Genomic DNA, 17,491 nt, shown 5'->3' with positions numbered 1-17,491 from the left:
AGCCACTAGGAAGAGGCCAGTTTTTCTTACAGCCAATGTCACTGTGTTTCACAATCAGGGAAAGTTGCAAGATGCCCAGAACTTGAAAATTCTAGGACCAGTTGGGGTTCCTGGAGTCTGGGATCTGGGGACCAATAACTGAGGAATGGGATGGAAGTTGATTTCATGTCTGTCTGACTTTAGTTTCCCCCTAGAAAGAGCTAGAAATGTCTTAGAGATTGTAGTCCATGCTCTACAAGTGAGCAAAACATGACCTGGAGAGATTGAGATCACAGAGTTAAATAGAGATTAGTAGCACCCCATGACTAGGAAACCATTCATGTCTTCTGTCCCCAACTTTGGTGACCTTCTTGCTATATCCCAGTCTTTTGTGGGTATTTTTTGGCAATGTGTCTCCTCTCCTATCTGTCAACAGAGCCATTTACTTCACAGAACTGGAGCTCTAAGAAGTTAATCAGATGGCTGCTGCATAAAGTCAGAGGCTGCAGAGGCTGGTCTACAGGTCTCCCCTGATACCTTCTCCCTTTCTGTCCACCCATCAGCACAAGCCGTTTTCAAGAAAGCTTGGTGGCTTCCCATGAAAATCCCAGCTATAACCAGGCTCCTTTCCCTGCCATTTGATTCAAGCCAGCTTTGGCTTTTCCTGGTATTTTGGTGAAATGGCTCCAAACCAGAAGTCAAGAGACCAGGTCTCTGGCTCACCTGCCCCTTACTCATCACGCAAATTACTGACCTTTTCTAAGCCACAGTGTTTCCTGTCTGTCAAATAAGGATGGTAACACTCACCCTAACTGTTTGAAAACTTATGAGAACACAATAAAATTAGAGCAGAAGTGCCCTCAAATGCCTACAAGGTGGCATACAGTGGAAGATACAGGGATGAAGATAACACACTCCAAAAAACAAACTTTTTCTGAAACCTCATTGCCAGAAGCAGGAAGTACAAAGGAGGTTTGGGGGTATATCTTGAGTGCACACTCTTTCCCTGCCTTTAAACTCCATCCTTACTGGTAGGAAAGACTGACTTGGTCCTTTCATTCCCAGTATGTGTGTGTTCAGAGGTTTTGTATATGGGTGAGTGGACATCCCAACTTTCCACCAAGCTCTCCTTCTCCAACTCTCTAGAAATGGGACCTTCTCAGAGAGATATAAGCTCATTTTTGCTGTGGTATTAGAAGCCCCTTCCACTCCCGGACAATTGCACTGCTTGAGTCTTGCAACACCTTCCTCCACTTCCCAAATCGGTGCAGTCAGTGTCCTGGCCCATCTCTTGAGAGACATCCAGTAGCATCCCTGATTTTCCAGCTCAATGGCCACCTTAAGCACCCTAGGACTAAATTCTCCCATAAGCCTGACATCTCTAAACTGAAATTGATTTTTCATTTAACAGTTTTGAGCCCACCCAAGTATTATGAAGAGGGAAAGATCCATGAGAATCATCAGTGGTCATCACTCTTTGATGTCAAACATTGACCATTCTAGAAACTCACAGACATATCAACTCCATCTGTTGCCCAGAGACATGCTCCTTTGGCTTGCTTTTCTCTCCCCAGAGAGGAGATGCTACATTTCTGCTGAGGCTAAACGCTGCCTACATGCACAGAGCCTTCTTTTTGGTGATGCAGGATTCAACTCTAGTTCCTGAAAGGCCCAAAACCCGGTGCACCTGGAATTGACCCTAGGCTCTGCTTATCTTTCCTGCTTTGAGCAATTTAATTACTGAATTAAGATAATACCATTGTTTTTCTAACCACAAATGGCGTTAAAATGATCCATGTCGCTAATGGGTTGCTGGATCTCCCTCCAGCCACCTCCCCCACCCACGTCCTAATCTTCTCGCCTCCCGCCATCAAAGGAGAACCATACCGTCTTGTCTCTGAGTTAGAGTGCCACATTTCCATGCAAATTAAGTGTCCAGAGTGAATGGGGTGGGGGCGGTGCCCGGACTTTCTCCATGGCTGAGTTGCCGCAGTATTTGCATAATAAAATGTGTTAACAGCTTGGAATTAATCATCGCTGTTACCCTGAATGGCCTAAGAACTATTTTCCAAGCCCTCTTCTGTGAAAACTATGGATGACATTTGTAGGTAATGGAGCCTCTGCTTATTTTTCTAATTATCACTACATTTTTCTATCTGTCTCCAAAATGTGCCCCATCCTAGAATATCATAAACTGTTGTAGGTAACTTAGGAATTTTGCATTATATGAAAATCCTCAAATGCTCAATAGTTCACACCATGCATGCCTTTATGCATGAGGATTATGTTAGAGTCAGATGAGTAGAGTGTGCACGATAAAGTGGACAGAATAACGAGCCTGGTTTGAGTCTTCCTCTATGGACGATTTAGAGAAAGTCCATAACATAACCTTGCTAAGACTTGGTTTCCTCTGCTGTAAAAAGGGGATGTGGTAGGTGTCCTAAAATGGCCCCCATCTGGTACCCACACCCTTGTGTAAACTCCTCCCCTTGAACGTGGGCTGGATCTAGTAGCTTGCATCTAGCAAAAAGAATATGGCAAATGTGATGGGATGTCAATTCCGAGATTCTGTTATAAAAGATTGACCTCTCTTTCGACTTCCCATTCTCTCCCCCTTTCTCTCCACTTGCTCACTCTGATGAAGCCAGCTGCCATGTGAGCTGCTCTACAGAGGCCCCTGTAGGAAGAAACGTAAAGCAGCCTCCAGCCAATAGCCACTGAGGAACTGAGGCCCTCAGTCCAACAGCCCACGAGGAACTGAATCCTGCCAGCGACCACTGAGTGAGCCTGGAAGCGAATCCTGCCCAGCTGAGCCTCGAGAAGCCCGCAGCTCTGCAGCTCGGACATTTACCAGAGTGCAGCCTGGGGAGAGATCCCAGCCCAGCCAAACTGCACCTGGATTCCTCACCTGCAGAAACTAAACCATGAGACCTCAATGTGGATTGATGAAAGTGCCAGGTTTTAGAGTAATTTGTTACGTAGCAATAAATAACTATTATCATAATATTTATTATTTAGGAGATGAAGCCATATAGTGAAGTGCCTTACAGATGTGTATTATTATTTGATTTTGATTCAGTAAATAGGTCCCTTTCCCAAATGTTTAACTTGTGTTCTTTGAACAGCCAGAAGAAGTTCTGCCCTCCTCCAAATACCCTCATCCATTTATTTTCCTGGAACTTTTTCCCCTGTTGTTGAGAGTAATAGGAAGGCTGTCCCTACAAAATCATTCCTGGCTTTTGTCACTGACAAATTCCTACCACTAATATAGGGATAAGAATCATCATAATAATAGTTACTGCCACTTATGGAGCAATCACCATGTGCCAGGAGCTTTGCAAACTTTCTTTTAGATCCTCACCATAACCTTAAAAAAAACTCAGAGAGTGTAAATCACTTGATCAATGGTAAGCAGTTCGAATGTGTCAGAGCTGAGGTTAGAACCAAACTCCTCTTGTTTGTATTTACTTATTCCTTGTCTTTTATGTGTGTGTGCCTAAATAAACTATTTTTAATAAAGTTAGAATTTATTTGTTTTGAATCTTTTTTGTCCCACTTAACACCTTATCATGGGCTTTTCCCCATATTATTAAATTTTGGGGAAAAAACATTATTTTTTAAGGCTGCATAATATTCCATTATGGAGCAGATTTACCTTACCCTTATCATTCAACAGCCACCCTGTTTCCAGGTGGCGTATTAGCATAAATTATGCTGTGCTACGTATTCTTATACGTACATCTGTGATCACCTCTCTGATTATTTTCTTAGGATACAGTGCTAGAGGCAGTACTCGCCAGGTCAGGTTAGTAAACGTTTTTAAGGCTCCTGATGCATGTTGCCAAATTGCTTGCCCCGCAAAGCAACGTTGTACCAATTCATATTCCCAAGGAGATAAACACTTAACTTTGAAAGCAAAGGGAGTTTAAAAGTGTGAGATAAGCCGGCACCTTGTTTAAAGGAACAACTCCTTAAGTTCCCCTGCAAAAAGCCTTCTGAGAACCCCTGTGAACCACTGGCTGAGGAAACATTGTTCAGCCTTCCTGACTGGCTGGTCAAATTCCCAACGTCCCAGATGTCATTTTACTCACGGTTGTAGGAGGGGATTGGGTGGGGTAAGAGGGGAAATGGAAGCATTTGCATGATAATAAACCTGAAACTTAATAATCGTGCTTTTATAAAACATGTATTTGGTCCTTTCTTGAGGCAGCTTTTCCAGAATTGGATGACCTTCTCCAAGGGGATAAGGATATTTTTCACTGCCAGATCTTAAGCTAGGGCATTGAAATTATTTCTATACACATACACAAAGAGAAGGAGGGAGCTGGGGTGCAAATATATAGTCACCCAGAGAGGGGAGAAAAGATATCACTACGGCAGTAATTCTCTAGATGATATTTAAGGCCAAAGGAAGATTCAGAACAAATTTTTTTTTAATTGTTAAAATTCTCCACCCCAATTTGTTATGCATTGACATAGCCAAAGAATCACTGGCCTGTTATAACCTTTGGACATTTCCATTTTAGTTCTGTAAGTTGGGAGAGGGAGAGAGGAAGAGGATATTCAAAAATACAATGAGGACAAAGGGCAGTGGGAGACAGAAAACAGAGGAGAAGGAAAGGCTATTTCAATTCTCTGTAGTTACTCGGGTTTTCAAACCACAGGCTAGGCTTTAAGAAATCGAAGCTGGCTTCATGCTTGCGCCATATGGTTTGAAGAGGCCAAAAAGATTTCTATATTCTGCCATTATTTGAATTGCCCAGCACTGGTCAGGGTAGGCCAATTGCTGTAACAAACAACCCTAACCTCAGAGGGCTAACACATTTCTAGTTCATATCACAGTTTGATACAGGCTAGTCAGAGGGGCAGGGGTAAAGGAGGAGCTACTCCACAGTCATTCAGGGACCCAGGAAATGCAAATTAAACCAAGGACATAGCATTCTAATCCATCAGACTGATAACATTTTAAATTTTACAAAAATAAAGAAATGCATGTATCTAAATTGTGTGATTCAAGTAGATTTTAAAAATTATAAAATGGCTCTTCAGTGTTTTGTGTTCCCAGAGAATTTAGAGAATACTTCATGAGCAAAGGTAAGGGCAGAAGAATTAGATGAAAGGAAGAGACTTGAGGAAACGAACCACTTGCATCACTCCCCAACTCAAAAGAGGTTTAGAAGAAAGAGGATGATGAGTCCAAGCCCTGGAAAGAAGTCCCCCTATCCCCATACAGAGTAGCTGTTGACAACAGGGAACAGGCTGGGCCAGAATGGGTTCTTTTAGACAGACTCTCATGGCCATTCTCAGATTTCTCCCTCCAAGAATAAATCACCTAAGTCGGGACATCTTGGAATTCTGGGCAGAAAACATCCATACTCATTTCTTAAAACTCCTGCTGTCTTGTGGTCTCACATTTCTTACTCAGCAGCCCAGTCACAGCATCTGTTTTGGAAGAAAAGTTGCTCATCCCCAGGCACAGGTGAGGGCCGGGAGGGCAGGCAGGAACCAGAGTGAAGGCCTAGCCACCATCCCACCCGGCCCCTCTGGACCTTCCCTTCCCGCCCTGGGACAGGTGAGTGCTAGAGCAGGAGCTCGTGAGAAGGCGATTTCAGAGACATCTGGTGCAAGACCAGTTAGACCAGACCAAAACTAGCTTCTGGGACAGGAAACATCTTAGTTACAGAGGCCTGGGGCTAAAAGCATTCCATCATTTAAATTTCAATATTTGCCTAACAGAGGCCTGAAGAGTCTTCCAGGGAAATAAACTAATTGCCAAGAGAAATTGGAGCTTTCTAAAATATTTTTGTATCTCTTAGCGATGCTTTCCCTTGCCCTGGTTGAGCAGCACCTTCACACAAAATCAGCAGGTACCATCCCCCTTAGAGTTGACCATGTCACCTGGTTTTCCCAGTTCTTTGCTGGTTTTAAAACTGAGGGAAGCCGCTCGGCCTCAGGCAAACCAGCGTGGCTGGTCACACCAGATTGTCTATACAGTTTCGTGGACAGCATCAGCCAGGAGCTGTTTGAACAAAAATGACAAGAAAGTTGGTGTGAACCACTGTCATTCTCACTGAGAAGAGTCAAGATGGGCACAGGTCAGGGCTGCTGTCTGTGACTCTGGCACACAGGAGCACTCTCTATTCCATAAGGTGACTGAATTTACAACTTTGGCCTCTAGTCACAAACTTGGCAGGGAGCTTGGAGATTATCTGGCGTACCAGTCCAGATGGCAAATAAGGAAATTGAGATAGAAATACCTTAAGGAACTTGCTTACGGCTGCACAGCAGCACTGTCCAGGCCAAGGCTGCTTTTTTATTTTTTATTTTTATTTATTTATTTATTTATTTATTTTAAGCCAGTCAAATTTAGCAGTGGGGGGTTGAATACCAACTTTACTGACATTAATGTCAATAAGTTCCAATAACCCACTACCATCAGACCAGCCAAGGCTCCTTTTTTAATCTAGTGCTCTTTCTACCACACCACATGAATCCATCACCAGAGCGCCCGAGCAGCCAGATTAATGGGTCCCAAGAGATGAACCTGGACATCCATCCCAAACCCTATGAGAAACATTTCCACTAGTCAACACCAGTGGCAAAGGAGAGGATGGCGACGGTAGCCTCCCTTGGGGGAGATCCACTGTGATGGCTAAGAAGCCACACAACACCACCATGTGCCGCCATGTTCTTCTGGGACTCTACCCCCTCCCCTGCCCCGCTGCAGAGCCCTACACCATCCCAGCTCCTTAGGTTTGCACAGGGCTGGGGAAAAAAGGCCAGGAAAAAAAGAGAAGGGTGCAGACGGGATGCAATCAGTCACCGCAACGGCCTCCTCTGAGGATCTCTTTAAGTAGAGTTTATTGGCAACTTTTGAGAAGCTGAGTTAAACACCCTGTTCAAGTTGATTTCACAGAAATGTCATTTCTGTTCTCTGAAAACCAGGCTAGCTGCAAAGCAACTACTTCTTTTAACAATGAAGCAACTACTTACAAATACATTATTTTTGAAGGAAACAAAAAAGGTCTCAATCACACACAGAAAGGAGTGCTTTGCAGCTGGGAACATATAGTCCTTGGGAACACAGAGCTTTTAAAATCTCTACTTTTATGACTTCTATCATTATTACTTAATCAATTATTTCATTATTATATCATCAGTGTAATGTGCCTGTAGAAAGGTAAATTGGATTGGGTATTGTTTTAGAAAGCATGTGGAAATTGCCATCAATGAGTAATTATTTTATATTCTCACCCCTCCCAGCTTTCTTTCTGGACTTAGAGACAGTTGCTATGAAGGAAGATAAACATGGGAGTAAGAAAATGAAACCATCTTCTTCAATATTTTCGGGTTGAAAGGCCACTCCAGGTGGGTATATTTGAACCCCAAAGCATGTGACATTGCAAATTTAAAGCATCTACCCTGGTTTACCTCTGCACCTCACTGCCCTCCAGACACAAGTTCTGCTGCTCGCCTCTGTTCTCTGTCCCTGCAAGTCCTTTCTGTGCTCTGAGACCCAGCTCAAGACCCTCTCAAGATATCTCACCAAGCCTCTCTAGCCCGTATCATTCTCCCTTCTCTGAATTCATGTAGCCCTTGAAAGTAGCACTTGATTACAAAATATGTTATGTTGTGCTATGTTTCGTGACTGATTGGTCTCCCTTAGAGTACATAGAATGCCCCATGTGGAGGTAGCATGTTCAATGAGAAATGCTCAATATTTCTTGAATGAAGGAATGAATAAGAACATGGATTTTCGAGTTGGAAACACCTGACTTTACCTCTTACTGGTGAGATGACCTTTATCAAGTTATTTAACTACTTTAAGCTTTAGTTCCCTTATCAGGAAAATGGCAATAATACTGCATGGCTCAGAGAAATAAATGAAATACATTTAACAGATGCTCCGGAATAGAGCATGTCCTTTTACCCTCACCGAGTGCCCAATGAGTAGGCATTCATCTGTTGATTGTCTGAACCAGTTTGTATTCCAGAGTTCTTTTTTTGTTGTTGTTGTTGTTAAACAGTGTTCATTCTGGGACATGTCTACCATATTTTTATTATTTTGACCTATCAATTATGAAAAAGTTTCCAGGAACCAAGACCAAGTACTGCAGCAAAAAGACACATAGAGGTCAGAGCATAGATGTATATCCATGTGCCATCTCATCTGAAAAGAAAAATTCCCCAAACTTATCACAGTTTGGAGAATGTTGTTTGAGTCACCTGCTGTGGCCTAGTATTATTATTCATCACTGTTTCCCTCAACACACCCAGTACTGTGTCTTGCAGGTAGTGAGACATAGCAGCTACTCCATTTGTGTTTGTAGACTGAATTACAGCCAGGATCCAAAAGTGTTGGGAATTTTACTGGCTGGGGTGGGAGAGAAATGTTTCCAAAAGGCACTTAATTCTCTGTGCTCTAAACTATATTTCAGCAAACAGAACTCCTAAACAGAACTCCAAAGGATCACCCAAAGCCGTGGCCAAAACAGCCCTGGGCCAAGAACTGTTGAATTGTGTCCTTTAATCCCTACCTCATAAATACTCCCAGCCTAATGAACCCATGCCCTCAAACAGCCCCTGAGCGGGTCTACTAACCCCAATACATGTTAAATTTATGATTTCTAAACAAGATAAAAGACCTGATTGGATTTATTTCCAAAAAAAAAAAAAAAGGCATTCCACTCCTGACCAAATTGAGACCCCCGAGCTGGTTTATTGGCTACGAGCACCTACTTGTCTGTCACTTAGGCAAAATCTCCTTATAAACTTCCCTGGCCTTTTTTGGAGTCACGTTCCTTCTCTGACTGGCCTGAGCCCGCTGTTCTCTCACCACAGATTGCTCATGGCCAGTGAGTCCTCCGCAATTCAATGCTGCTTCCCGTGGCCATGTCTGGTGGCTTCCCACCTGGCAGCACAGAGCAGCAGCCTCCCAGGTGCCCCACCTAGGTTCTTCCTTCCAGAGAAGATCATACAGAGTCGGAAAGTCAGAGGCGACCTTGGAATTCATCTGCTTATGTTACAGATGAGAAAACTAAGGCCCAGAGAAGAAAAGAAAGTGAAGTGAAAGAGCAGTGACAGGACCCAGATGTCTTGACTCTGAATCTGGTGCCATGCCCACCATACACTCGGCTCGAAAAGTTCTCGACAGCCCCCTGCCCCCATGCACACTGTCAGATCACACGCCAAGTCCAAGGAGTTTGCCTTCAGGGCCCCTGGCTCAGCCCCAACATGTCTAACTGGATAGGGTCCCTTCGGCCACCATCCTCCCTCGCAGTGCCCCTGCCAGCTCCGGTCTCGTCTCAGCTAACATCCCTGCATCTCGTCCTCTCAAGGTCAGCCTCCTTGCTTCCAGAACTGTCAAGGTGAGATTTACTAAATCTGACAAACTAACCCACCCGAGGAGAGGAGACTGAAGACTCCTCCTCCCAGATAATTTGGGAATAACAAAACAAGGGCCTTCTGAAGAAAATGGCTTTGCTGTCCACACCAGAACGGTCACTCTCAAAGAGGGCATTTGAATGTGGAGGGTGGTGGGCAAGCCGCCCTCTCAGGGGTGAGGCGTGGGAGCTGGCCGGGCTCGGGAGTGGCCCAGAGGATGCAGGTCACCAGACCCATCTGCTTTTACAGCCGAACTGGAATCACCAAGAGCCACACCTCCGTATTGTGAACCCAGCACTCACACTGCTCCTTCCGGGAAAGGGTCTGTCCTCAATTCCCGTCACCCCACGTGGCAGGGCTGGGACCAGCTCCGGCCTGAGTGCTTCAAGAGCCCCCCTCCACCCCCACGCTTGTCCCACTACACCCAATGCCCTCCCATCTGGCACTGCGCCCGAGTCTGAACCCAGCATTGTGCGCGTCCAGAAAGGACGAGAGTGAAAACCCCAAGGGAAGTCTGCAGGATGAGTCACAACACCTGCATCGTCATCCCTGCCTCTTCTCCTAACCAGCTTCATGGTCTCTAAGAAACCACCACTCGACTTCTGTGCCTCAGTTTACCCATCTAAGAAATGAGGATAATAGCAATACCTGGGTGATGTGGAGGGGAAAAAATGAGAAAATAAAAACTTTTTGGTAAAGTTAAAAATATTTGTCAAAGCTTTGAGTATCTCATTACATTATTGGTAATAATATATCACTTCCTTGTCCTCTTAGATATTGACTCAGAATTCTTTCAGAGAACTCCCCAAATGTACCATGTAGCTTGTAAGAATTAGCTTCTCCTCCTGCTTAAATTCCCATATAGTTAATCACAGCCTGTACCAACTGATTTTTTTAAAAATAAAATTAAAAGGGAAGGTTTAACCAGATCATCTCTCAAGATTCAGAAAACAAAATCATCTGGTGAAAAATAAATTCCAATCATCTGCCTCCAGCACCGGCAAATACGTGCTCAATGCCACCCTGTGCACTGGTCTCTGAACGTAAGTTCAAGGTCCTGAAGGATCTTGCTGTTGAGGCCAATTCTTGACCTTCTGGTTCCAAAGTCTGACAGCAACCAGACAAAACACCGGCCCACACTCTTCCATCTCACTGTTCACACCTTGCACTCCAGCAAGGACTTTAACCTTCAGGGCTGGACAAACAAATCTTCGGGCAAGGGCTGGGATTACACCATCCTGTCGCTTAAAGGGGAAAAAGAGAGGAGGCGATTCTGAGCAAACAAGGAACGACCATACAAATCAACACAGACACAATCTAAAGTCTCCACCTTCCCTGATCCTGCTCAGTCTGTGTTTGAAAGCCAGGTCTTCCACTTCTCCTGACGGGCAGCATGGAGAGCACGTTTAGGGCAGTAAAAGTAGGAGTGTCTTTGGAAAGCTCCGGTAACTTTCAAGGCCCCCACTTCTTGCACTTCCTAAGTGCTCAGAAATTATTCAAAAGTGAGAATATAATTAGAGGGAGCAGGAACCATGGAATTCAATGACTTTTCCCAATCTCCTCCTCAACAGAAACCTTCCGCTAAAGTAAATAGCTCTGAGGGCACAGTTCATGAAGAAAGCGCTCCGATCAACCCCCGGCCTCAAAATGGACATAAATATCAGGTCAGTTTCACAGTCATTTATCCCACTGTGGGGATAAAATACATAAATAAATTGGAAATGGACACTTCTCCTGCCCCAGGGGTATGATCCTGCCCCAGGGCTCCAGGCATGCTGCCATGTAGTAAAAGAAAGTCATCCCTTCTCTGGCTGACACAGGGCAGTTTCCCTGCAGCAGCCTCAAGCCCTGAGAGGGCCCCTCTTCCCAGCAGCATGGCTGCAGCCTCCTGGGGCAGAAGGTGTCCCCAACCCCTCCCAGAGACGCCCTTTCCCATCTTCCGCCTTTTTGTGAACTGTGCTCTTGTATCTTCCACACAGTCCTTGTCCTTTACCCTCTGGGCTTCTGTTTTTCTCTCCGCTTCCTCTTTTGTTTTTGTTTGTTTTGTTGTTGTTGTTGTTGTTGTTGTTTTCTATTTGGGTTTCTTTGTTTTTGTTTCTTACTCCATGGCATCATCATAGCTCACTGCAACCTCAAACTCCTGGCCTCAAGCGATCCTCCTGCCTTGGCTTCTCAAAGTGCTAGGATTACAGCCAGGAGCCGCCACGCCCGTCCCAGTTTTATTTTTTATTGTGGTAAGATATATATAACATAATATTAATATTTACCATGTTAATCTTTGCAATTGTACAATTCAGTGGCATTAAGTACATCACAATGCTGTGTCCTCATCACCAAGATCCATCTCCAAAATCTTTTCATCATCCTCAGCATAAATTCTGTGCCCATTAAACAGAAACTCGCCTTTTTCCTATCCCCTCAGCCCCTGGCAATCTCTATTCTACTTGTTATCGCTATGACTTTTCCTAGTCTAAGTACTTCCTATAAGTGGAATCAGTTGGTCCTTCTATATCTGGCTTATTTCACTCGACATAATGTTTTCAAGGTCCATCCATATTGTAGCATATGGCAAAATTTCCTTTCCTTCTATGGCTGACTATTATTATATTCCGTGATGTGTATATCCCACATTTGGTTTATCCATTCATCTTTTGATGAATACTTGGATTGTTTCCACTTTTCAGCTATTGCGATAATGCTGCTATAAACGTGGGTGTACAGATATCTGTTCAAATCTCTGATTCCAGTTCTTTTGGGTACACACCTGGTAATGGAATTGCTGGATCACATAATAAGTTCTGTGTTTAACTTTTTGAGGAACTGCCGTACCGTTTTACACAGTGGCTGCACCATTTTACATTCCTACCAGCAATGCACGAGGGTTCCAATTTCTCCACATTCTTGCTAGCACTTATTATTTTCCATTGGTTTTTGTTTGTTTGTTTGTTTGTATGTCTTTAATAGCCATCCGAATAGGCATGAAGTGGTGTTTGCCTGTTTTATTGACAGGGGCGGGAGGATGGGGTAGAATTTGTCCTGAACCATAAATGAACCCCAAGGCCTCTCCCTTCCAGAGGAAGCACTTGGAGACATGGCTTCTCAAAAGACAAATGGGAAACTGAAATTTGAGCCTGGAACTCTTGGAAAAACAGGAGCATTTTAATCCACACATTTGAAAGCATTAATTAGCAATCTCAGCCCCACCCTATCCTCAATCCTCTGCCCATCTGAGAGCTTTTAGATCAATCTGTTGGTGTAATTTGAATTTTGAGAGCCTCAAGAAAAATGTCCACCCTGCTCGTAAAAAAGAAAAGAAAGAAAAAAGTTATTCCAGAGAACTGGACGCACATGGCTGTTCTGGTGATAACACAATGTGCAAAATCCATCCTGGGCGAGGAAATTATCCCACCAAAGTTTTTGTCAGCCCTTCCAAAGGCCACTTACGTCTGGGCATCTATACAGGGTTCACTCATCAGTCAGGAATTATGTGCAGGATGCTCTGCTTGCCACAGGGGAAGCCACGAAATGTGGGACAGTATCAGGTGGAGAGATAAGACATTTAAATGCAGTGCTCTGACTAATAAAGCCCTAAGAGGCAACTCCCTTATATGAAACAACCTGGGTTCAAAAACAAAAACCCAAAAACCTTCACTGAGCCAAGTTGAGCTGTGGCCTTTGCAGCTGTGTGATGACAATACAGTCTTTGCTTCGATGCTTCCTCTCCCCGTGACTCATGGTGAAGAATGGGGTCTTCAAAATTCATATTCTGCACCCTCCCCTCTTATCAGGTTTATCTGAGCCCGTTTCCCACCCTTGCTCAGTTCACCCCAGCAAAACCAGGGTAGGTCCATGTCTTTGGTAGTTGTTGAGACTTAGTGATTAACTGGCTGGTTATTCTTTAACTCGTTCACACTTCAGTGTTACTACAACCTGGTCTTTGTTGTGGGAGCATTTTCTCTCCTAATTGTGTTACAAAAGGACTTTCACCTTATTAAGGAATTTCACTCATTGGCAGGATACGGGGCAGAGTAAGTCCAAGAAGCACCTGAGCCTGCCTTGCGGTTGGTCAAGTTTCATTATTTAGGTCTGCAGTCCCTAACCCCCAGGTCCGGAGGCCTGTTAGGGACCAGGCCATAGAGCTCCGTGGCCCCCTAGCCACCCCTGTCCCCCTCCACCACCACCACCAGGCACAGCAGGAGGTGAGCCCACCCCGCAGACCGGCAAGCTTTTTTACAGCCTCTCCCATCAATCGAATCACCTCCCCTGCTCCGCCTCTACCCCTGTGGAAAAATTGTCTTCCATGAAGCCAAAAAGGTTAGGGACCACTGATTTAGGTGGCCTGGGGATTTCTGTCCTCCCGCCCCTTCCCCTCCTCCCTGCTCTCCCTAACTTCCACTCTTAAGGAGCTTGCTGGTGGCCCATTTCTGGAAAGGCCAAGGCAGGGGCAGACCACCCTTTTGTCCTTAGCTTTTTCCTAGCTTGAGCCAAAGCTGTCAGAGCAAATGTATCCCCTCAGCAGACGCTCCGTGTCCCCAGGAGTTGGATGCCCATTCTGTCCCCAACCAACATCAAGGTGACCCTGCTGTTATCCAGCGTGGTGTTTGATGGTGCTTCGTGTTTATGCCCTGGCAACCTCCAAGGCATCCCTATGCTCCTGTAATATTTTTTCCCTCTAATCACAAAGTTTTTGCACCCCCCCCACCCCCGCCCCCGCCAAAAAAGTAGGTGTTTGGAGGACTCTCTCTTAATTATTCAAACCCTACAAACTCTAGATGGTAAATGCCACACGAGGGGCCCATGCAGCAGGTCTGGGGTGGAGGCAGCCGTCCTCCTCACATGTTAGCGAATCTCTTACAACGCAGACCACGACTCAGGAGCGCCGGGCAGAGGATGCAGGTTGTGGGTTTGTACCAGGCTCCCAGGTGACCTCGGTGGAGGGGAGATCCATTCACCCAGAGCCCCCAGGTGAGGAGGCTTCCGAGAGGAGGTGAGGGCTGAGGGACGGTTTCCTCGTGTGCTGAGCCCGCGGGGACAACCACTTAGAAACACACAAGGTACATCCTCTTGGTGTCGCCCTGAGAGGAAAGCATAATGCACCTCCTCGTGGGTGGCAGTAGTGGCGGGAAGTCCGAGTACACCCAGCATGGGGCTGCTTGTGCCACCCAAGGAAAGAGGAACTGACCTCTTTCTCATGGGGAAGTGCCTCTTCTCGTCTCCAAACCGCAGGCTCACAAGCATACCAGCGCGAGCGGAGTTCCTGCGATGACCACTGGGCGTGGGCCTGCCTCCCTGCCCTGCCGGCCCCCACCCAGAGGGGCACCCTGCCCTCCAGCCACGCGCCACGCAGGGCCACCGGTCCCCTGCCTGGCTCATGGCAGGACCCCAGCCACCCCGCCTGGGAGCCCACTTGCCTCCAGCGCACGGGTGCCTCCCAGCCTAAGCCAGGAAGGAAAGCTGTGTACACTGACACTTAAATTAGAGCCTCGCAATTATCTCCCAAGCCTGGCTTGCCCTGCCTTCTTTATCACTTTTATTTTATAGCTAAAGTTACTCGCCCTCGTTTTAAGTACATTGTGCAGAAGGCATAGGCCAACTTCTGATATATTCCCACAAGCAAAATTAAATACCAGTAACATGTGTTTTAGTGAATTGGGTCCCTCAATTTGCATCTTATAATAAGGATGTTATCATACTGGTTTATGGCCCAGCTCTTTAGTTTTTATCTCTCTGGGGCTAGATTCCCCCTCATGAGTTCAATATAAGTCTATGAACTAATGCAATTTTTAAAACACTTTTCTTCTGTGTTAACATTAACACCCTTATGAGTGAAAGGGTTTTACTTCCCAAAGAGTACAGCATGTTTGCATTCACTGGAGGATGTGGTGGGATATGAGCCCTCGGTGATATCCGTGGTCGCTCGTAAGTGAAAGGGGGTGAGTCAGTAATCCGGTCTGCCGCTGCAAAGAAGGCTTTTTCACCTCTTTGCACTGAGACTTAATCTCTGGTGTGTTCATTCCCTTACATTTAGATTAATTATAAAACATTGTCACCAGAATATTAAAGTAATGTTTAATACACAGAAGGGAATAAGGTATTCTGGAAAATGCATAATTTCCCTGTGATGATTTTGCCAGTTGCATGCAATATGATCTTTTGATTGCCAGCTATAGAAATATTGTGACTAAGCTTTCACTAGCTTTTTATTTTTGCAACCGTCCTGTCATAGCACTTTGAAAACTGTAAGCTTGGCCCATCAAAAAAAAAAAAAAAAAAAACTAAGGGTGCCCATGCTAAAGAGTTCTCTCAGCCTGGTTCCCAAGGAGGGTGATGATAGGAGAGGGTGCGCGGTACACCGCAACCACCTTCCACTTCACCACGCCTCACACAGCTGGGTGGTAGAGAAGGGACCGACGGCCACCCTCTATACAAGCTCAACACACATGTACGCACGCATGCACACGTGCGCACGCGCGGGCACGTACACACATGTCCTTTGAACGGGGGTAAGGTGTCAACATTCCTAAATGGAAATCCTAAGTCCTTTTGCTTGCTTCAGATTTTCCAAGCTTTGCTGTCGTCATACACCCGGGAGGAATATTCCAAATCAACACAGAGTAGCAGCAAGTGGAATGTTCCTTGCCGGCAGTGTCTGAAGTGGGACTGACATTCCTCCAGGGAAGTGCTCGTGGGGACTTCTTACCTCAGCCACCTCCCTCTAGGCACTGGGCTCCGTGCTTGGCTGTGTTGGTTAACAACCAAGTGTCGTTACAGTGGAGAGCTCCTGTCCTTCGAGGTCTCACTCCAGGTCTCTGCAGGTGAAACGTTTCCATGTCAATAATCATTTTTAAAATAATTATAATGATCACAGAAGGAGTGCTTCAACCCACCCTCCGTCCTTTCCATGGTCACTGGGCAAGTTGGCCACCCTGTTCTTCTGTCACACCATCAAGAATGCTGGTAGAATAACCAGTGCTTTTTAGAACCGAAGTTAATTTTTAAATGTGCTTTCTGTTTATCTGTGCCACCTAATGCCTGTGCACCCACACCTGCCATCTTGTTTCTATTCTCTTCAAGACTTCCTATGTCTCTCTGACCTCCGCCCTCTGCTCTTCAGAAATACACAAGAAGTGAAAAGCCCTCTCATCCCCAAAGGCTCAGAGTCTGGCGGTTTAATTACCTCTCCATTTGTGACACGGAGGCCCCTTGGGTCAGAATTCAATGTGATTTCCAGTAGGAGAGGGGATAGGTTTACTTGGCTTCAGCCCACCCCACATCTGTTCTGTAGACACAAGGACTCCTCAGGCCAGAGAGGATATGCCAGCCTTCCCTAGCTGGGCTTTCTATGAATACCTTACACTTTTTACTTTTAACTCCTGGAGAAGAAAGGTGGGACGCCAGAGTGAATATAGTTTCTAACCATAAGACTAGAAGCTAGAGGATGATGACTACCAATGTCAAGGCCAATAGTGTCATAGAGATCATCATAGTCGTTACATAGTCATGAAGCATGTGTTTCCATCTTGACGTGTGTACACGAGCAGCACAACAGGATCTGAATATGCATATGCTATAAATAGATGTATACATAAGTAATTACATGTGTAACTGTGCACACAGACACACTTTCTGTACATATACCATAATTCTGACTCATGGGGAAATTGGAAAGGGGTATGATATGTAAACAGGCCCTTGGAATGCACACTTGCGTTTCCCAACCCAAGTAGAGCATATGACTTTTAGTGATTATGCTTGTGCTGAGGCATGGACCGAGCCCTGTGCTGACATGGAAGAAGGCGTGTGTCACTGGCAAAGGGCGCTTTGTCTTCTGCTCACAGACACCATCTCACAGAGTCCTCACTTTCCTCCCTGTCCCCTAAATATCCTACCTTATGACACTAGGCAGTCGTAGACCAGTCCTGCTTCCAGGAGAAACAGAATAGTAGGCATGGGAGTGGGAAGGATGGAAAGACATCAGACGATATGACTTATGACTGCAATACAAAAATACAAGGTCTCTATTTTTTAAATGTAAGTTCCCAGAGAGTGAAGCCCTCCAGGGGTGGAGAACCTGCTGCCTTGGGGCCACATGTGGCCTTCTGGATACTAGGGTGTGGCCTTTTGACCG

The sequence above is a fragment of the Eulemur rufifrons genome, chromosome 19 (assembly GCF_041146395.1).
Source record: "Eulemur rufifrons isolate Redbay chromosome 19, OSU_ERuf_1, whole genome shotgun sequence".
Lineage (NCBI taxonomy): Eukaryota > Metazoa > Chordata > Mammalia > Primates > Lemuridae > Eulemur > Eulemur rufifrons.
This window is presented reverse-complemented; position numbering follows the sequence as displayed.